The 23,290-nt window shown below is 42.9% G+C and overlaps 1 protein-coding gene across 1 annotated transcript in view; it reads right to left on the bottom strand.

Annotated features, from left to right (window-relative positions):
- LOC111850464 (teneurin-2-like) overlaps positions 1–21,471 on the bottom strand; it is a 226,916-nt gene extending 205,445 nt beyond the window's left edge. Inside the window, exon 1 of the mRNA XM_023824384.2 lies at positions 20,533–21,471. The gene's annotated coding sequence lies outside the window, so the exon portion shown is untranslated. The remainder of the gene's footprint in view (positions 1–20,532) is intronic.
- Positions 21,472–23,290: the final 1,819 nt, after the last annotated feature.

The raw sequence follows: 23,290 nt of genomic DNA, 5'->3' as shown, positions 1-23,290 counted from the left end.
ATCTGCCACTCATCAGTATGCTAAGAGACGCGCAATTACCCCAGGAAGGCCGCGTGTTAGCACCCCTACAGGAGACAGGATGACTGACGTGTCAGCCCAGGTATCAGCCCAGCAAGCCCACGGAGAATCGGGCCCAGAACAACAACTGAAGGTTAACATTTTTTAAATATATACAATATATATATACTGTATACAGTTGTTGTGAGAGGATTTAACAATTCAGCATTTGGAACAGAAAAGAGGCCTCCTGAAAGACAGTTTTATTTCACAAATTTTCTATTATTTACAAGAACGTGTAGCCAACCGCAATTAAAAATGTATGAATAATCAGGAAAAGAAGGCAGCCACTCATTTGTGCTGTAGAAATTAGTGCCAAAAACAAATAAATAAATAAATAAAAACAACAACGTTTACATAGCAAACTCATTAATTGAAAGATGAACGTGTTTGGAACATGGTACGGCCAGATTAGATAACAGATACTGAAACACCCCGTCCATGAAGGTTAGGATTAGTTCAGGTTTAAGATAACCCTGTTTTCATACAGGACAGTGATAACGCTTTAAAGTGTGAATCCTGGTAGTAAACAAGCCCAAATTCATGTTAATTGAGAAGAGTACCGCGGTTTCGTATCTCATTTACGACACTGTCAGAGATGTAAGCGCTTTTCCCCTAATTATTTTTCGCAGATATCCATACTGTGTGTGTGGGGGGGGGGTGGATAAGAGACTGACAGGCTCTGTGGGGGGTCGTTATCATGGAAGGATGACAGTGAGCTCTACTCGCATGAGGTCACACCTCGCAGGAGCCCTCAGGTGTGGCGGCACGGAGATCCCGCCGCGGAGCTGCGCCCCCCAGGTCCCACGTGCCCTTGATAGCATCGGTGCTCGCTGGCTGGGACGTGACCACGCCGCGGCCTTTCCTCCCCACCAGCTGCAGGTGGGGGGCGGTGGGGTGGGGTGAGAAAAGCCCCGCAAACACAACTGACCCAAATGCACAACTGCCCAATAAGCTTGCACGTTCCAAGTTAAGGGAAAAGGGTGTCAGAGGGCAAGTGTGCCAAAGGCAGTGGGGGGGGGGGGATTCAGAAAGAGTCAGAGTCATTTGTGCCACATGTATTATGCACAGTGCGGCACATGAACACACACACACACACACAAGCAGTAAGGTTGATAGTGACCACGCTAAAATCTCTATTATTATTATTGTTATTATCAATAAATAATAATAATAATAATAATAATAATAATAATAACAGAACGTTTAGTATGATTGTAGATCAAGACATCACAATAAAAGAGTACCTAATACAAACACAAACACATAATGCATAATGATAACCTGCAATGGAATACCCCTGTTCATTGAGATGCTCCCGCACGGCCTCCTCTTGGGGGCAGCCCAACTAGACCCATCCCCCCCCCTCCCCGAGTTCCACCCACACACACCGGCTAGCGGCACCGTGCGCCAATCTGAACCGGGAAGCGCTTGTTGCAGGTCCAGCTACCTCAGAAACAAACATGGCAGACACCACACTAGCGGAGCGCGCCAAGGCCCAGCCAGCGAACAGCGGGCGGCGACGCAAGACGTCTGAACAATGCCCCGTCGCTGGGGGGCGCTGCGCGGTCCAAGCCCGTGACAGATGAAGAATTTATCTGCCGGGCGCAGGAATGATAGAGGCTGGTCCAGTGATGTGGCTATTTAGACCTTTCCGGAGACAAGGTGCACCCTGGGATAGCCTGAATTCCCGTCCGGAACGATCCCAGCCTTGCACTTCCTGGGATAGACTCCAGCCTCACTGATAAGCAGGTGGATGAAGGGTAGATGGACTGCTAGCTTAAAAAAAAAAACAATTTAATAATAAATCACACGCTGACAGGAAGGGCTGTGAATCCATTTAGGGAGTTCCTCTTATCACCGGTCTGCTTTGGCTTCATTGTGTTTACGTCCCGGTCCGGCCGTAACACGCGTGTCTGGCTTTGGAGTGCCGCTCGTGATTTGATGGCTTAGCCGTGCGAACGGGGCCGGCCAATGAATGCACTTCTTAAGTAAGTAAACAAGAAGCGTTTAAAAAAAACGGTATATAAATAAATAACGGGCGCCATTCCAAGGAGCCCGCACCTGGGTAATGAGTTGAGATATTGTCTCGCAGGAGGTAATGCCTGAATGAGCAGCCTTATTACCGAGCATGATAAGGTCTCTGCGCTACCGGCCGACGCCTTCGAGGCTGGGGCACTCCGCCACGGTTCTGCGACACCCGGGCCGGAAAGAGGCGGCCGCGGCCCAGTGGGGCAGCGACACCGCCGGGACAGGGAGCCCGTACAGTGCGGCCAGCGACGTCTCGCAACGTTACGGCGGGAGCTTTTTTTACTGTGACATGTGTTCCATGGAACACGGTAAAGTTTTCTTATGCCAGAGTCACGGGGAAGACAGAGCAGTACAGGGAAAGTGAGAAGGAAGGAGGGAGGGAGGGAGGGAGAGAGAGAGAGACAGAGAGAGAAAGTGCAAGAAAGACCAAGAAAAGAAAAAGAGAAAGGAAGAATGAGAGGGAGAGAGAGAGAGGAAGGAAAGTGAAAGAGAGAAGAAAAAGAAAGAAAGAAAGAAAAAGTACGAGAGACTGAGGAAGAGAAAAGGGGAAAGAGATAAAAAGAGAAAGAAAGGAAGAATGAGATGGAGGGAGACAGAGAGAGGAAGAAAAGTGCAAGAGACAGAAAAGAAAGAAAAACAGGGAAAGTGCAAGACAGACAGAGAAAGAGAAAAGAAAAAAACAGGAAGAGAAACAGATCTGAGAAGGAAAGAAAAGAACAGGTCTGAGAAAACATTTTAAAGTCAAAGTATGAGTATTTTTTTTATAATTTCGCTTTTCATACACGATATAAAGGGGAAGCCAACAGAAACATCACAGGCATTCGCACTGTTCACTGTGAGAGACTTGAGCAGTAATGTCCAGCATCCTCTTCTCTGAAAGGTAAGCTAAGGAATAGCTGTGAATTTTGCCACACTGGATAACAGACACGCGTTTCCTTCCAGTGTAAACGGCAGATAAGCACATGATTAAATTTGGATTTTCCACCAAATGCATGTTGGACTGTATCTGCCCGCAGTTCTGCGTTTGCATGCAGATCCAGTCCTGACCCCAGGCAGCTCAGTGTGTTTGAAGACACAGTGTGACACACACTGACCCGTGTCACGCATCACCGTTCACATGCGTATCTGACGTTTCCAAGTGTAAACAACCTACATATGGCAATAGACCTCATAGGGGATCACATGCATCACTGCATCTTAATGGGCACGAAGAGCTAATCGGATTCAAGTTCTTCCACCGTGTGCCGCAAACACAGCCTAGAAACTTCCAAGACAGCACCGTGTCGCTCGTGATTCTACTGTAGTGCTTTAGTCTCACGTTTTTAAAAATGCAAAATGAGATGGAAGCTTTGGAAAGAGAGACCGATGCTGACTTTCATAGATAGGCGTGCAAATGGCATTCATTCCTCAGAAGAACATTCCATGTGACGTCACGTCTTTGGAAATATGCACCAAGTCGGTAGGAAAACACTCCATGCATCACGGGAGGAAATGATGGAGGGGAACCCAAATGAAGGTTAGACGAAGGGTGGAAAATGCACCATATATATAAGTACAGGTGTTTCAAATGACTGCAGAGCTTCTCGTCCTCATGTCGGCGCCATGGGAGACGGGCACGACAACTGTACCCCGGAGGGAATTCCAGAACGGCCCGTATGAATATTAATAAAAACTAGCTATCGCCCCGGCTGGCTGGCGCTGAGGATTCCGGACCCGGACTAACGGACCCAGCTGTCATCGGATACGGCACCTGCAGTGGAAGTAAGCGCCCGTAATTAGAGATGATGAAAAGTGCCAAGTTCGGGAAACAAAGAGGGCGGGAATAGGCGCGTGAGATGTGGAAGCGGTGCTTCATCGCGCGCTGAAGGCACGCTGCCAGCAGACAAATCTGCTAAAGCTACCCTCTTGTGAACCAAAAATAAAAATAAAATAATACAAAAACACTACTCCTAGTGACCCTACATTACACAGTATTCCGTGGGATATTTTTCGATGCTTTTTGTCTAATGACGGTAGACAGCCAATAAGCTTGCATCTTTACCAGGGCCGCTGCAGGAGCAAGGAGAATCTAAATAGATGCGTTAACCTGTGCTCCTGATAGCTACCACCACCCCCACACACAACGTGGCCAATGGCTGTTATTCCAGCAGAAAAAGGCACCATCACATGTTAAAAACCCAGCCGAAGAGCAAAAAAAAGCACAACTACATATCCGTTGTCTGATGCGACCAGAACTTCCACAAAAAAAAACCCGAATATATGAACAGACTTAACAGGGAGATTGGTGAACAACAAAATTTTCATTCTCCGGGAAACGAATCAAATAAGATATTCAACACCCCATGGCCCAGTGTGAAAATGTAATTGCCCCCTTACACCCAATAATTAGTTATGGCACCTTCTGCAGCACAAATTCAAACCAAAACTTGTCCATTAGTCACTGACCAGTCTCTTGCTGCGTCCTGGACGAACTTTGACCCTCCCCCCCCACCACGCAGAGCTATTCTGTCTTAGAGACAATTGTGAATTTATGAGCATAAAACTAATCAGACTGTTTCACAAAATATCACCAAGGATTAGCACAAGCTTGCCATAAAGACGAAGAATTTAGGACCCTAACAAATTTGAACAACACCTGGATTGGTTTGGATTGGGGGGCCAAAATTATATACTACGATCGGGCGCAAAAGCTCTAGCACCAACATTAGCATAAAGCTACAAGTATGGTTTGAACCCGAGTTAAGTCCATCTTTTGAATAATCCCAAAGATCATTGTTCTAGACCAAAGAGGTTCCTGCCTATCTATATTGCAACTTAGACCATTTTTGCACATTTGGAACCTAATACAAACATAGACATAGCAAAAAGACCATGCCTGAGGAGATTCACTACCCCAAACTTTCTGTTACTAGACACTACGGCTATGACCATGACCTTGCATTCCTTCCCTGAGCAATCGGCAGTCTTTGTGGAACTATTCCCAGCACAAGATCAGGGAGACTGTTAACATGCTCGGTATCGTGTACGAGGTTTGAGTCATTTGGATTGGAAGGCTGCACAGAGTAAGCAGAGTGGGCGAGGAAACAAACAGGACAGAATCTGCACGGCCAAGGCCAGATTTTCCACGCGATTGGTAGGTGCAGCTCATCCAACAAAATAAAAGTCAAATTCATTTGCATGAATCACTCAATTTGCCTTTTCTCCAAACTGAAGTGGTCCTTACCAAGCTTTTGCATGCGCACATGCGTGCGCGTACACACACACACACACACACACACACACACAACACAGGCATAACAGAATAAGTACCCTACGGTCACACTGTATCACATTTCTGCTAAAATTTGCCAGTGAGATAATTTCGCTGGCCATATTTGTTAAATGCAACTCGCCTGACAATGAACAGTGCTAGCGTGCACTTTCACCCAGAAATCAGGTTAGCTCTTGACATGTGAGTGGCTATTTTTGCCTAAGAGAGCAGCAATGTTCATTTTCAAGCACTTTTTGCAAGCAATATATAAAAAATGTTGCTGTTTTTCCCCGGTATTCCAGTACTTGATTCTCTAAACCCCAAATCTGAGCACTTCAGGCACTCGTACAAACCCTAAACTCATATTTTCAGAAGGCCAACAGTGTCAGGGCACCACAGTCTTGAGCTTTAGGGTTCCAAGTCCTATAAGAAAATAATTCTTCATGCCATTATTAGCGTGTCGGAGTGGCTCTGTGGGTAGAATGTAAGCAACAATCCTTCTGAGGATATAATCCATCACTGACCTCCAGAATTTGTGCGTTCTCCTCATGTTTGGGAAAGTTTCCATAGACGTGCATCAAAGCTGATCTACTGCATGCATTGTCGTCAAGAGCACTGGCATCTGTCACATATCCATGTACGCATCTCATGCCGTACACATCCCAGGACAGAGTCTGGCTCACTGTGACTCTAACTGGATTATTCATATATGATGGATGACACTATATATTAAGTGCATTTCATTAATATATTAAATGAACCTGCATCTATATGACGTTACAGTATGAACCACACAATTACAATTTAAAGTCCTTCAAAGCAAAGTTTGCGTTTAACATTAACCGAAATTGAAAATGAGCTACAGGGTTACAGTACAAATCATAAAATCATTATTTATATTTTATGCCTTCTGATACGCGTTGCTGTCGAAAATGGGTTTCAGCCATAATTCCATCTCACGAATGAGACGGAGAGAAATTGGTGTCCCACTGGATTACGTGTAATGCCTTCGATACGACGCCTAATGCTCTTGTCATGCAGAGCCACCAGCTAAACAATAAACCTACTGCTGAGGCGAAATGAATAAAAATATTTTTTTGGTGGCTCGTCACATCACAGCTCGCCCTACGTGCGTCTACCGCCGCAAAGACAATAAGCGTCAGCCGTTAAAATCTTAAACGAGCAAGACGTTCGGTCCCCCTGTAATCTCTACAGAAGTCACAGTGCAACATAATCCCTGAGCTAATTATCTTCCCTCTAAATACGCACTAAAGTGAACAGGGAGCAGACTTTCTACTTTACTACCGAGTGCCCGCGTACCAGCAGATTTAAGCACGCCAGCGCACAGCTGTAGCAATTAGCACATTTTCGTCTGAAATGTTCTAAACAAAACCATGCAAAATTGAAGTATTTACACACCCCATTGATAAAGTAGCAATACATTATTAATAGGAGCGTTTTGGACAGCCCTCTGAAGTACTGAAAACATTCTTTCGTGATAAATGTTAACGCCGTGCGCGCGGTGAGAACTGTCGCCGGCGCGCGTTACTCCAGCGCCGACTGAAGTTATACACTCGCCTAAAGCTGGCACATTTTGATGCAAATAACACCTAAATGTGCACACCACTGACAATATTCAAATATGGATTTCAATGCTAGGCTTTGAAAAGGCTTCTGCTGAGTCTGCTACCGTCTATTACTATATCGTGTTGCGTTATTACCGTGTTACCCCTGGAATCCGGTGTGAGAACTGATCTAACTTTCGGAAAATTTGACCCAATTGCCGCCCCATACGAGCAAAACCAGGCTCTGCCAAACTATTAGTCTAAGTGTAGGCGTAGTCCCGGTATCTTGCCACACACACACACATATACCTACAATGGTTTAGGTTGTGTGCATAAATATATATATATATATGCAAAAATGAATTGAATAATACTACCTCACTCATATTTTAAATTGAAATATTCAAATTGAAATCTTTGGTGCATGTGACAGGACTGACACTATCCATCTCTCACACTGACTCAGCTCTCCCGGTTCCATGCAGTCAGCACGCTGGGCCCGACCGTATAACAAACCACTTGACTATTCCTCCTGTCCGTTCGTAACTCGCCCCGAGTGTCGCTCAGGGCTGCCTGCACTTAAGGACACTCCGCTTACTCTCCACAAGCCTCTTCTTCATTCGCACACTTAATCATACTATTTAAGATACTCCACGCCGGTTTCTGAACACCACTTACATGTCTTATTTACCGGTACAGTCACACTTATTCCATATACATTTACACACACACACTCATTCAGACAGAAAAAAAAAAACACTTAGACTTAAAAAACTACTAAATTCACCATCCCCCACAATAAATACACTTTTGTATTTCAATTATTAAGTTGTGCCCACCCCCAATCAAACTCACTCCTACTCCATTGATTTAGACCAGGGCTTTCCAATCCAGTCCTCATGGGCCCACAGACGGGCCATGTTTTTGCTCCCTCCTTGTCAGACATTCCACATTTTTGCTCCCTCAATAGCAACTCAGAGGTAGCAAAAACGTGGACCGTCTGTGGATTCCCAGGGACCGTTTTGGGAAGAGACAATCAACAGTCACGGCACAAAGAATGTCAGGAAAAGTACTGCACGAAATTCCGTAGTAACAGCTCAGAAATGAATAATATTGTACAGTAGGCTGTACAGTCACCAAATAAACACTCTGTAAATGTGCCTAAGCAGTTCTGGTCCATTCAGTCAGCTGGTCAATCCCCTGCCAAGTGGTATAGACTCGTTATAGAGTCTAATGGCTGACAGTAGGGATGACCTTACATAGCACAACCTTCTCAATCTGTAGAGCTCTGTCAGGGCTCCTGTTTAGCCTATAAACAGTCTCAGGCCTCAGGCAAAAAAAAAAACAACAGCACAACAGAGGAAGAAAAAATATACAACTGGACTGATTAATTACTTTTCTGGGAACTGGGTTAAGCGTGTATTCAAGGTGAGCGATACAGATTTTCTGGCCGATAATCTGAATACAATAAGCTAAATGCCAGAGGTGAAACTGATATCAAGGCTAAGCCAATCCCTGGATTAATAGTACACTGATACCTCCTGTGTACCTGTATCTATACCTCTCTGGTTCACAACATTTTTTTTATAGGCACCAAAGTTCTTAAAACCAGCCAGCGCCCAGGTTATATAAACCACATAATCCTGCATTATCGTTTTCACCATCACAAATGAACCCAAACATGAATACGACATTAAAACAAAACGCAGGAATGATCGGTGTCCTGAGCTACGCTCTGAATTTCAACACACAATTCACAGCTGATTTGTTCCCACATTTTTATCGTTAAACATTCAATCTTCGGTTAAGAAGTAAAGACCCCTGGCTTCACTCTGCGGCCAAGACTATATTTTTCATTTTTATAGCTAATTAAACGAGGAAAGGTCTCCCGCAATTATTCCTTGTGGCAATGCAGGGGGAAAAAAAAACCCTGCATTACTCGCATGGAAATGTCTGTCGCCGGGTTAAAGTTTTCCGCAATGTTCTGTTCCTGTTTAGCATTTGTTTACTGCAGGGCAGAGCACGTCGGCTGTTTTCATATCGGTCTTACTTGTCACCCTACCCACATTTACTATAGCTAGATAGTTATTTTACATATGTCAAACTGTTACATATACTGTGAACCGTTAACATCAACACAAAATGCCACATTTGCAATGATGGCAGGGATATATGTCACGAGGATTCTGGGACCATTCTATGGAAACCTGGAACCTTTAATTGCTCTTTCTTGAAGAATCAGTGATGTGGCAGTTCTGGGACGACCCCACGCATGTGCAAAAAAAAAAAAAAAAGCAATGTGGGTCTTAAGAGTAGAGGGGGTTCGGGAAATAAGAAGTTCTTCACCCTGGAGCTCTTCAGTCCACTGGGACATTGTCATCCTATAATATAATCCCACGAGCAGGGAGGTAATGCTCCTTCATAAGATGCCGACAATCCCTCAAGACGATAATATATTTCACCGCCATTTAAATTAACTGGTAATACAAAGCCAGAACTATCTGAACTCCATTTCCTTTCTAAAGCTGGATTTTCAGGCTTTTACAGTCCATTCATGGGCGGTCAACCCATGTTTCTGGAATGTGCTAAAAAACAGTAGGATGATGGAGACTCATAGGAGCCTTCATGTGAAGGGGTTAGTAAGGGTTGCAAAGGGGTAGAAAACTTCCAGAAACTTTCCATTCCATGGGAAGTTAAAATGGGGAATTTTGGAAATATTCCAAATTGGAAACTATTCCAAAATTGGAAAAAATGGGAAAAATTCCAGAATTTTACAACTATAGTTAGTATGTAGTTTGAGTGCAGCATCCAAGAAACTGTCATTCAGGTGAAACAAGGATCAAGGAAAACCTTTGGAATTTTATGACAGATACACAAAGAGAGAGATAATATCTCTTCTTAACTTATAGAAAGGATTATACAACTGCAAAATCATGTTTGTCAGCATCTTGGAATGATGGTATGTCCTGTGTTCCAAAGCCCACCCCAAAACTTTTATTGCACAATTAAGATTCTGATGGTTCTAAACATCAGACATTATGAGAATCACAACTGCGGATTTCAGCCTTGTCCCAGATAGGTGCTCATTAACTCACCATATTCTGTATCTCCGGGAAAAACAAGGTGAGGTTCTTATTGAAAATACCATTTTGAAAGCATGTGTTCCCTGTGAACACCCCACCCCCTGCATTTGAAACAATCCTTCTTCAGCTAACTTGCTCATACAGAGCAAGAGTCTCTCTCAAGAAATACTGCAATGTGTTTATAAGTTCTTTGCTCACAGTAATTTATATATGCTAATATTACCACAGAACAGCGATAAATTTATGTTTTAGGATATTCTTCTTACGGTACAAAGTTTCATGCAGGTCAACATTTGTCTATTACAGTTTTTTCCCAATCTGGTCCTCAGGTACCCACAGTCAGTCCACATTTTCACTCCCTCCCAGCTCCCTACCAAAGGGAGCTAAAGCGTGGACTGTCTGTGGGTATATAAAAGGACTGGATTAGGAAACAATGGTATATTATATGCTTTTTCAAAGTATCAAAATACATTCATCTACAGTCATAGTGAAAGATGAAAAGATGCTAAACTTTCTGACCTCACAGCACATGCTGAGGTGATCATTCGGACGTACAACATATTTCAGCATCCGCACATACTGCCATTTGGAAGCGCGAAATGAGCCACAGTGCAGTTAGCTTAGATACAGAGCCCTGTTGCACTAAGGATGATTAGGCAGACGACCTGATGCATCACAATATACCCAGCATGTCTGATCTGAGTGGGGGAGCGGGTTATCTTTGTAGAGGTGAGTTCCCAGGAACTCCACTTTAAATGTTTGACAGATTTTTTTTTTTTTTTTTAGACAATGGGTGCATGTATACTGAAAATTAAGCTGATATATATTCTGTGACTATGCACTTTCACAAAAGAAAACGATCAGAGTCCCAAAATGTCTTCTGGTATAACATACCAGGGCACATACAGCCACAATCTCTTGTAATAACCACCACCATTTAACTGTACCATATAAATCGCTATATTATCAACCACATTTTAAGATCTCTTCTAACGTACGCAGGTGTACCGTGATGAGAGGCCATTACACAAACCGGCTTTCCCCCCTTCACACATTCTGTAAAGATCACCGCAGCAGCAGCAGGCAGCGATTCTGCATCCTGCTATATTCAAAGCAGAAATCTCTTAATCACCTGGCGGGTCAGACGTCCATCAAAATCTATATTTCATAACTGCGAAATCGCTAAGCGCTCTTTACCCCCGGACACTTCTCTGATTACTGACTGGGCGCTGCAGGCCCCGGCAGAAACGGCTGAAATTAATTCAACGCGTCCTTGATGATTGTATGAAGATGCAGAAAAAAACTCTAGGAACACATCCGGCGAATATATATAAAAAATAAACTGTAAGAGCAGCTTTGCTGTGCTCTCCTGTCTGTGGGAACGCAAAATGAGGTAGCACTTCCATATTCTTTCCCTGTGTACTAATCAAGCACTGCAGAGACCCTAATTTTACTCCCCAGATATTGTGAATTAAACAGGGTCTAATTCGCCTTTCCCCCAATATTTGCTCCCCACCCACCACGGGGAAAGCAGATCCGCGTCAACCGTGAGCGGTAAGGGGGCAGCAGGGAGCAGCGCAGCCCCGCGGAGCCGAAAGGCGTCAGGGCTCCTGAGCAAACTCAGAAAGATAAAAATAAAAAACGGGAAAGCGGGGGGAGACAACTCGCCTGACAGCGTATAATTACACACCTGATATAAACACGAGCAAGATTTTTTTTTCCAGCGGCAGACGCTCAGGCCTGGAGTCCGTCGGAGGTCGGGAGCGGATCCATGGCAGCACCGCACACCCGCCTGCGTCTCCGAGGGTCGCTGCCCAGGGTCCAAAGGCGTCGTTTTGGATTGGACATCCAAATGTCCCCACCCATTCGCCATGGCAATATGATTTTTTTTGGCTGGGGGGTGTATTGGCTGGATCTGATTATTGCGGAGTTACAGTCACTCCCATCCCCTCCATAATGTACGCCCATGCTGGGGTCACTGTCTCACACATCCCTTCGCTGTGCCGCCCCCCCCCCGCAACGAATTTGTGCCAAATTCTTATTCAAGAAAAGCAGGAAAACAGCACAGAATTCTGTCGAGTTGGCTATTCTTCCCTTGATCTGTCCATCAAAGACAAAACAAAAAAAAAATCAGAAACAGTAAGGCTAGAATTATATACGCTCTGTAGCACATAGTCATGAAAACGTGTGTAAACAGTTGGGGTCTTACAGAAAGATGACTTTAATGATAAAAATCGTACCGCACATCTTGGCTTCTATCCAGCTGTGAAGGTGGAGGAAACTCCCCCTGAACAATTTGATATCAAAGCGGTTTATGTTGTTTAACTACGATTCACTGCAAATGTGTCCCTCATGGTTTTCTGGACGATAATCACAAACGTTTGAACGTACAAAAAATATAGGCGTTTATAGCACACCTGCATGCCGGAGAGCCAATTATTCTTCAGCCCATCCTCAGAGTCGCGCTCACTTCGGCTACTTCACGCGAGCGGGCGCCTTTCAGCCACCGTCATGAATAATGTAATTGATCGCGATCTCGCATGGTTTTCCGCAAGATGTCGTCATCTGCACCCAGCTTCGGTAGGCAGGATGCATTCAGCACGTGCAGAGAGCCCGGCGTAATGTCATTAAATTATCGGTATGAATGGGAACGCGCCTTGTCAGTCACAGGCAATGTGAATCTCCCTTTTTTAAATTCCTTTGTTTTGGTTTTTTCCTAGAGAAGTAATACATCCCAAACTGTTCCCAGCAGAGATGAATTGCATCACACTAGTGCCAGGCAGCGCCTCAATGACTCATCTGATCTGACACCTGTTTCTACGAGAAAAGGGCTTCGAACACGATCAGACCCCATTTGCGGGACACCTGATTGCAGCGGAGAGATTACGCTTATGGGCTTCGGGGTGTAACTAGATATTTAAAAACATGGATAACGCTCATCTTCGTCATGCCCAACAGCCGCTAACAACATTACACCCCCGTCACAACATTTCACCATCCCCCACATCGCCACCCGGAAAAATAAAAGTAAATAAAACAACAGGTCCTTCTTTCAACTTGGCGTCCTAGCCATGTAAAAATTACATCTGATAATTACCGGGCATTACCGATTTAATCTCAACATTTAACACGAGGGCCATTTTTCCCCATACCCCCGTGACAAAGACTGACGCATTTTCTTTATATAACCATAATACATTAAAAGACTATAATGCCAAACATCATTTGTGTTGGCAGACACGATGCCGTCTTCCACTAAAAATAGCTACGGTTTCCCCCAAAGCGCTCTATTGCATAATCCCCAATTAGGTCAGAACACATCCACATTTTTGTGCGTTGCCAACAGCCTGGTTTATGCCAGATACACAACTATTACCCAGGTACTGAACAACAATTTGATTTCAACTCAAATCAAAAGTGAATTAAAAAGGATCAGTTTAAAAAGCCACTCAATCCGTAGGCCTACTTTGTTAAACAGAAATCTACATTTATAATTACTGTACTTAAATATAAATGGATACTATGCTACTTGCAAAATAAAGGAATGCAATTAGAAAATATTTCTGAACATTACTGCAATAACATTCTTTCAATCCAAGATACTATCCATGACATTTAGCCTATTTCTCAGTCAAATACGAGATGTAAAAAAAACTCACTGTATCACTGCAAGCTGCAGATTAAAACACTGCATGGCACTCCGGAACTGCGAAGGAACAAAAATTCCACAGCAAATCAGTTCATTTCAACGTATGACCTTCTCGTGTAATTGTGCCATTAACAAGTAACGACGTTCACTGAAGAAAGAGCAACGATCTTATTTATTCTCAAAGGAATTGCTAAATTCATTTGTAAGAGGCTCATTTCATTTCATAATTGTCTCAAAAAAGGCTAGCGTTTATTGGGTACTGACGGATTTTAAGATAATTCAGTCCTTGGTTACTCAGACTAATTACAGTACATGTTTACTTTTCCAATCCTTAATACCCATACCTCATTACTTACAGCTTACACAAGGATAACCACAAGCACGTCTTGCCCGTACTCCATTGCCTCTAAAGTTTAAATCCGCCAAAAATAATTACATTTATTTTCTCCTTCACCAGAGGATGTGCTGCATATTCAAAGGGAATCGTATTACTGCCACCTTGAGCAGATAATTAGCCAGTCAGTTTTGCCCCCCAAAAAGACGTCATCATCCTGTTTGACTATGTGGTTTGAATCTTTGGTGCTCTGCAAAACATCCCCCCCTCAACGTCCACAAGGGCTCCTGATTGTCATTGCTCAATCAAAACGCTGAAGATTTCAGGCTATATTTATCTTCCGGCATGCATACAATAATTGAGGTTTCTACTGCAACAAGCAACTACATAACTATTCAGCTTAAGCATAGTATCCAGTACTATCTCAACTAATAATTGTAATTAAAAAAATACCATCATGCTCTTTTTTGTAAATGTAACAATGCCAAAGCAATCGAGTTTTATAGGAATGATTGACATCACTTAGGTATCAGAATCAGAATCAGAATCTTTTTATTCGCCAAAGTACGGAGAAGTACAAGGAATTTCTTTTGATGCGGGTGGTATCATGACATAAACAAAACACACATACAAATAAACATCTAAAAGTAAAGATACAAGGATTTTTTTTTGCAGGAGATGTGCAATGCTGAGTCAAGCATGTGGACAATATAAATAAATAAATAAATAGATAGATAATGGATGGATGTAATGTGTGAAAGAGCTTAGGTACAGTGCAGATGGGTTCAATTAGTTAAAATATTATAATGAAACTTGAACAGTGTGTGATAGTTTTTCACAGGTCCTTATTTAGAAGGCCGATGGCCTGGGGGAAGAGGCTGTTTAGATGACGATTTGTACCAGCATGGCAGTGGATTCAACTGATTCTGCGGGACCAACCTCAGAAATAAAAATAAACTGTATTTTTATAACTCAAGATAATATTGAAAAGTACAGTCCTTGGTTGTGAAGGAAAGCGTTGTGGCCCACAAGGAGGACGCTTTTGCTAAAAAATCATTGGTGACAGGCCTCCTCACAGCACTACAGTCAAATTTAATGGCTCTCGAGGGACACAGAATATTGAGCTTCTAATTTAAACAGGGTCCTTGATTTCCTTGAAAACACTAGATTACAACAGCAGCAAATTCCTCACTAAACTGGCGAGATGACTGTCAATATTAGCCATTGAGTTATCATTTAAGACACGGGTGTCAAACTCCTGTCCTGGGGGGCCGGAGCCCTGCACATTTTTGTGTTTACCCTCATTTAACACACCTTATCCAACTCCTTGTGCTAATTACCAAGTTACTCTTGAGCTGAATCATTTGTGGTGGAACAGGGACAGAGCTAAGCTACACAGGGCTCCGGCCCCCCAGGACTGGAGTTTGACACCCCTGATTTAAGACAAAGGGCAATTCTGTTATTTTTATAGTGTTTAAAAGCCAATCCTTAGGATGCTTGAGTAGGATGGTGGTGCAGACACACACAGACACACACACACAGATAGACACACACACACACACAACATGTGGCAGCCCAGGGTCTGATTAAGTTGAGACAGTTTATGATTGTTTGTCAGAAGCCATACGATGTAGAAACCCATTCGCGATCCATTCCCAGCAGATCAAGCAAATGTTGACTTTGCCCTATCTGCAAACCACGGACCAGGGCTTATCCAAAAGCAACCTCAAATCCTCTTGAATAGTTCCGGGCCCCATTCGGATTCATACACTGGGGGCTATCTGACCGGACCATAAGGAAACCTTCTGCTATTCAGCACAAGGATCAGACTCGGAATTTTTCACAGTAACTGCAAACAGCTACAGCCCTCGATCTGTTTCCGCACTTCAGTTTGCTTTGCTCGATCAGAGATTTGGTTTGATGAGATACACTCCCTGACATAAGCTTGGACAAGCACCTTGTGTCTTTGAAGTAATATCATATAGAAATCTAATAGCCTAACTTGCTATTGCAATCTAATAGTAATCTAATAAGCTCTACTAGTACTGCCAATTATATTGAAACGTTCAGGGGAAGCAGGACGCAAGGAAATCTTAAGAGTATATTAAACAAACGAAGTTATTAGTAAGTATAACTCATTGCCAGTGTAAAAGCCAGGACCCAAGTGTTTAATATTGTTTTATGCATTACTGCCTATAAAATACATCCCCCATTTGGTCATTAATAAATGGGCTAAATTTGGCTAAATTATACGAGTCATTTAGTGAATTGTTCCTTGGCTACTATAATTAAGTTAAAAAAAGTTGAAAACACTCAGGAAGGGCAAAGCCAGGGATATTTTAAAAAATCTAGACATTTTTTCACTATAGCAATTATTCCTTTGCTTAAGCATAATTGGGAAATCAGGCCAATGAAAGTCTTGGGGTTAGCGCATTAGTTTAATGTGATTTTAATGAAAATATTTACATTTTTAAATTTAAAAGATTCATTCAATCAACAGCTCAATCAAGCCTAATTACCTAAGAGCTCAGCTGGACGGGAAACAAGTACGCACAGGTCCCTGTGTCTACCTGGGTGGGGAAATCCCAGAATGAGGTAACTAAATCGATCAATTTCGCTAACTGGGGTGTCTGCGCCGCCATATCTCATTCCCATGAAAAAGCGGATTGAAGAAAACAAGGACGAAAATATAATGGCGAGATGTAAACACGATACGGCCCGCTAGGGGGTTTCCCCCCCCCCACCACACACGTTCAGTAAACTGCAGCTGTACTGGAAGGTGCTGATTTTGTGCCCAGAAAAGAAAAATAAAAGAAAAAAAACCTGGATGACAGAAACGCGCCCCGCGGCAGAACAGTATCTATTACTTTCTGCCACAACAAACTCGCAGGCAGAGCCGGCTAACGATATAACCGCGACTGGAGCAGCGGTACCGGCTTCAGAGCTCATTTGGCACGGAGGAGGAAAGCCGGCATTGGCAGGGCTACCGTCAATCCGTTTGGGCTGCCGATTTACTTAGATTTGACCTAGATACCAGAGAGTAACGCAACATTTTGACAACTGTGAACTGCGCAACCTGCACATTCTGTATAAGCATGTATATTTTAAAAAGGGTTTAAATATATAGACCTAACTACAGCCGGCTTGGTGAAAAGGTAAAATATACATAATCTTTATGCTGTTAAAAAAAACATTGAGAAATACGTTATGAACTCCTACCTTCGCTGGGTGGCCTGTTGGTGCATTAATGATATTGCACAAACCATATATCCTTTAATCCCTTAATCTGTCGGACCTGGACGTTCCCTCGTGCATCTGGCCGGCTTAAGGAGTATTACCACCCCCCCCCCATATCAGCCCGCAGTCACACACGTGTACTTTGCATTAAACCACTTCCCCCCAAGAAAAACACCACTGTAATCTCGGGTCTTGCCATGCAGAGGGCCATCACTCCTGGAAAATGCTGATATCTCAACACCATCAAGATATTTTCTAGGAAAATCCTCCCCTCTTTCACGAAATCTGTAGCCTCATGGAAAATTTTTATAAGGTTTACAAGACGCCTACCGTCAATCTTAAGTATCATAACGGAGAGATTCCTTAGTTTTGAATCATGCTCAGAATTTACAATATAACGTGCATCTGGGCCACAAAATGACCACCAGGACAACAGTATTACAACTTTAGCGTTAAATGTTCAAGTAAAAAAATGCGACTTCACCATAATTTAAAAAAACAAAAAAAAACTTGTGCTAAAAATCTGTTTTGTTTCCTTTAAACTCCAAAAAATTACAGTATTTGACGAGGTTCACCCAAAACAAACATTCTACATTCAAAAAAAAAGTCAGAAGTTACAGAAGTGGAGGGATTAATTATCACTCAATTCTTTTTTCTTAAAAGACAAATTACTTTGTTTCCCCCGGAACATTTAGCAATTAACTTTAATATCCAAAAGCCCAGGAAAGGCATTTACACTGCAAAACAGGCACGGTGGGGGACTGAACCTACATGGCTCCCATAATAATTGTGGGCAGAAATTTGCATAGGCAGGCTGCCATTGGCCCTACAGCCTTATGGAACGAGCTGGCAGACTGCATACACACAGACACACAGGCAGGGGGAGACGCAACTACAGCCGGCATCTACTGTAAATAAAAGTTACAGTTCATTTTTTAAATTACACTTCTCACAATCCCATTGATTGTTTATTCAGTGCTACTTAATTTCCTATTTAAGAAGAAGAAAGATGACTCCTTTCCCCTGACAGCTGTTTAAATTATGAGTGTGATATTCTGTTAAGCAGTTAGTATAGTAAGGTTTACAAATTGCACGGTCCGTGTTTTACAGTTGGAATCACATTTGTATTTCATCCTAAGTTGTTTTTTTTTTTGTTCTGAGGATGAAACATTACTGTTACATAAAGGGTGACCCTGTACTGCTTGGCGCCTGCTTTATTTGTTGAATCTTACTGTTGTAATGCAGCGATAATGAACAACAGAATCAAGAGGCCAATAGCAGGACCGGCTACTTCGGAACATAAGGGGAATCTCAAAAGAACATGGCCGACAGGATTTGTTATTCAACAGCTACCGAAATCCATAGTCCAGTCAGCGTTTTGGTTAGCAGTGAATCCAAACACGTTTGGCCTGCCCTCTTTGGTTTGTCTAAAGCTCAAAATGTTCTTATATAAGATACGCCTACAAACACGTCTTAAGCGCGTACACACAGACTAAGTTTTAATGACCTCTTAAGAGTACTAAGTACAACATGATTAACATGCTAAGGATTCCTGCAATTAATTCCACTTTTTCAGAACTTACATGGCGAACATACACAACCTGATAATTGAGAATATATATATATATATATATATATATATACATACATACATACACACACACACACACACTATATATATATATATATATATATATATATATATATATATATATAAACAAAACATAAACAAAAAACATAATAATCAAAATAAATAAAATAGCTTACAAAACACACTCAGAGCATTGCTGTTTTCACGTTTTATTGCTTGTCACGACACTCCTAAACAGCAATTTATAGCAGAGACTATGAGCAACCTACACAATTACTGTGCACAAAATTACCTTCAACAAGTAACATTCTCAGCCCCGTGTGTAGTTGGGCAATAATTGTCTTCCTTGCAACATGAAATGAAAAAATTAACACCCATTTGGTGAGGTTACTGGGGTAGGTAATGAATTCAAATCAGAGCCTCTAGCATGAACACCAAACAGTCTACACTGCAACAGAGATGAAACACCATTTTAAATCATAGGTCAGAGTCGTCAGATGAGTTTGAACAGCCCTGCGAATCCTGACTCCATGGAAGATGCCCATCACCTAGACAATGCCTTCAGTTAGGAATCTTAGGTGAAGGCCAGCATGACGGCAACCCTTCAGCGGAGACGGACGAAAACATGAGGTCGATCAACACAAAAACAAATATGTTAGACAAAGTGGCAAGACAGAAGCCATTAATATATTTTAAAAGTTAGGGTCAGTTGACGCTAAACAGGGAGTCTCTAGGCTAAACAGCAACTGTTACGCTTGGCACAAACCCAGCACTGTGTATCACCAAGTCGTCACCATCCATACTGTCAACCATGGAGGATTTGGGGCATAATTCTGCTCAGCAGGAACTGGGAAGCTTGTTAGGACTGAGGAAAAGATGGACAGAACAAAGTGTATGCAAACAGTAGAAGAGATTCAGTCTCTTGGAAACCTAGCTGGGCTAAAATTCATTTTCAGCAGAATAATGATGCATAAGAAAAGGCAAAGAGGTACAGAGGGGTAGATTAGGAAACTCCTTCACTTATTATTGAGAATATTGTACCTATAATCGTCACCCAAGACGTTTGTCAACCCTTAAAGCAAGAAATCTTTCAGGGAATGAATAAATGGTCCTAGTTTGCCTGCAAAGTTCACGGCTGTTATTATACTTTTGCAACCAGCATATTTCACCCTCAGAAGTGCAAGTACGGGAGTTAAGAACGGGAGCGCGTACACTGTGTAATTACGCAAAATGTGACATCGCAAAGAGGTCCTCGATACTTTTACAAGATGCTGTACCCACCTTAATTAACGCGAACACCCTGTAAGTACTGAGGGCGAAGCTTTGCACTGCCATCTGGGCAGAAAAAAAAACACGCCAGTGTGCTGGTATGCGAGACCCGTTTGCGCTTTTACAGAGGTCATTAATGTTTTAGGTACAAAACATCAGTCTGGATCGACTAATAAACACACTAAAGCAAGAAAAAATCATTCAGCGTCGTCCACTTACTCCTTAATAAATGCTGCGGACATCCCGGGCACATTAGACATGTCTTCTAATATTAATTCATAACAAAAGATGCAGACGCGCTATGATCTCCTATATCGTATTATGAAAGGACAGAGCATTTGATACAGTAACGACACAGTTACGCTGCCGGTCACCTCATTTAGTCAAGTGGGAGATATTTTTTTTTGCATTGTTTCTCCTGCAATGTATTTAAACATCACCCGTATGAATGAAAACATGTTCTTACCTGCTCCGATGTTTTTCCCCCTTTTCCTTACAGGATTATCCTTTTTCAATCGGAAACTTTCCTTACGTTGAACGCCAGACCCGATCTTGACTTCTTTTGTTTTCTCTCGTTTAAATGCCTATTTTTAGTGGTCGGAATAACTCCGCGACTTTTTAAGCTATCGTCTTTGGAAAATAAAAAGATAGATAACGACTGGAAGAACTGAACAACAAACGCGGGTTTAAAACAGTTAAATGTGAATAACGCAAGATAGCGCAGTTGATAGGGTATTGCTGTTTATCGCGTACAGGGACATCATGTGCACAGCTAATAGTCGGCTCACTCTTAAAAATTTAACAGGGACCACTCTGCATGGGAGCAGCGTACGATCCGGGGCGAAGCTGCTGTTTGTGAAATGTGAGGCGGGTTGGAAGCTACCATTCGCAGCGAGGGAGAGGCGCCGCGCCGCACGTCTGAACGCGCGTTAATATTCTCCCGATCGCCGCGGTGTCGGCGGGGTATAACATCCGGCTTGCAATCAATTTGCGCATCTCGCATCCACAATTTAAAATAATATACAGTCTTCTTTCCCCCCCCCCAAATAATACTGGATGCGAATCAGTCGCCACTTTAGCGCTATTTTGCAAAACTGCTTTGTATTTATTTTAATTAATTGCTGTATACGGGCATCTGCTACAAGTAGAAATGACAGTTTGTAAAGGTTATTTCTAAGGCAGGAAAAAGCGTAATATGGACACGATCGAAAGTATTTCCTTTAAAAGTTTTCATTAATCACATACATATTGCCTTTGCGCCAGTTTGTATAAACGGAGGAGACTCGTCGACACGTGAAACTCATCTGCTCCGTCTGTCAATGCGTATCAAAGAGGTGGTCAGGATGGATGCTGGCATTGCGTAGGGTTTCATTAAGGAAAGGGAAAGAAATAGCGCACTTAAGCAGCTCACGAATTATCTGCCACTGGGGTTGAGGACGACACACGTGACATTTGTGTGCCAGAAGAAGATGAGCAGTTATTGAGAGATCAATGGTGAGACGTCTTGAAGTGGGAGAAAATTCCTTGGAGTTCAGCCTGCCTGGGACGGAGCAATCCCGTGTGCCCATTCAGCCTCTGCAACGTGAATGAATGAGATGCGGGACCTCCCAAATCTAAACAGACAACCCACAGACCTCCTCCTACGATGCATGAACGGCAAGTCATTGTGACAGAACCGGCACTGCCTACGTCATCGCCCAGGGCAAAGCTCTTAATTGAGATCACATGGTGCTGCAGTAGGATTGATGCCATCATGGATTCGACTTTAATTAGCTACATTCCGCAATTTCGGTGAGGTTTTTCTTTAGCTTGCCTCTCACGTACCTCCACACGTCTGGTCTAATGACGGATTTGAGCCATCACTGGTTACATGATATCCGACTTTAGCATCTTTTTTTACAAGGACCCAACATCATTTCACAAGGGGCCTGCAGGTCAGTAGAGCTCGTTGAGCCAAACATCTTATAATCGAACATCATGTTGAAATGAACAGAAATGTGTTCAGTTTGAAGACAAGGCACGTCCTCCAACATTCCTGCCTTTGAACTCCTTGCTCAATATCCAGGCAGCCAATGAAGTGACTATATGCAAAACCGCACCTTAGAAAGGAGCGGCAAACAGCCGAGATCAAACTGGATCCCAGACTGCGCCTGGGAAGATGATACAGATGATTCTCCAATGGATTTCTGGGACGTTCAAACTGAAAATGGTGTATGGCAAGCAAGACTGACAGAATCCTGAACCCTGAATGTAGACATTCAAAACAAGCATGCTGATGTGAGGAGACAAAACTTCAAAATATATGCACTCTGTTCAGAGGGTGGTATGACATTTGCAAAAATAAGACCAAGAAATACTCCATGTAAAATCAGGACATTCTATTCTTCTAGCTGTTAAGTGTGAACTGGCGCTGACCGTTCTCGCTTGCTTCGCTGACCTGGCACAGGGCGGAAACATCCTTTCTGAAGTGCCGCGACAAAAGTTCTATGCTGGGCTTTAGGTGACATCTTGGCAAAGCATCGTAGCGGCTCAGCGGTGCTGCTTGGGATTCAAATTGCATCCGCTTACAGATACGTCCAGCTATCTTGTTTACGTTCTGACTCCTTATCTCAGCGGCACGATAGCATCAGACACGGACAAGTTTATGTAAATGCCAAAATATTTCTCAAAAGGGGGCGGCTATTATCGCCGTGTCCCACATGCACAGGAGCTGCGGTGCGCGTTCCTGCTCCTCAGATGAATTCTGCATTTATCCTTTACTGGATTTCATCTGCCAGGTGTCTCCCAGGGCTTCCATTTCCTCCAGGTCTTTTTTATAATTCTTATGGCTGCAAGTTCGCTGTCTGTTACACAAGCTAATTTCTATGTCATGTTCAGATGCTGCCAGTTTGTTAAATCTCTGTGATCCATGTCAGAATCTCTGCCATTTTTCTGTAGATTAGGAAGATTAATAGTCCCAATAAAAGCACAGTGGCATTCTACTGGTTGCTCTGGCCCAGTTGGAGTCTATCCCTCTGAATATGTAACTCCTTCCATCACTCTTTCCTGTGCCCTGTTCAACATCCAGACAAACATACTTCCTTCATCTGTAGCTCATTGTCTTTATAGTGTCAGTGTTTGTGTACAAATTGTAGACACTTTTAGCAGATCAGCCATATTGGATATATCTATTAGGCAAGGTCTGCCTTTCCTTGTTGGCGATTCATCAAAATGTTACTAATAAA

Source organism: Paramormyrops kingsleyae, chromosome 24 (assembly GCF_048594095.1).
Source record: "Paramormyrops kingsleyae isolate MSU_618 chromosome 24, PKINGS_0.4, whole genome shotgun sequence".
NCBI classification, from domain to species: Eukaryota; Metazoa; Chordata; class Actinopteri; order Osteoglossiformes; family Mormyridae; genus Paramormyrops; species Paramormyrops kingsleyae.
Note: the sequence above shows the minus strand (reverse complement) of the source record. Positions and strands in the feature narration are given on the sequence as shown.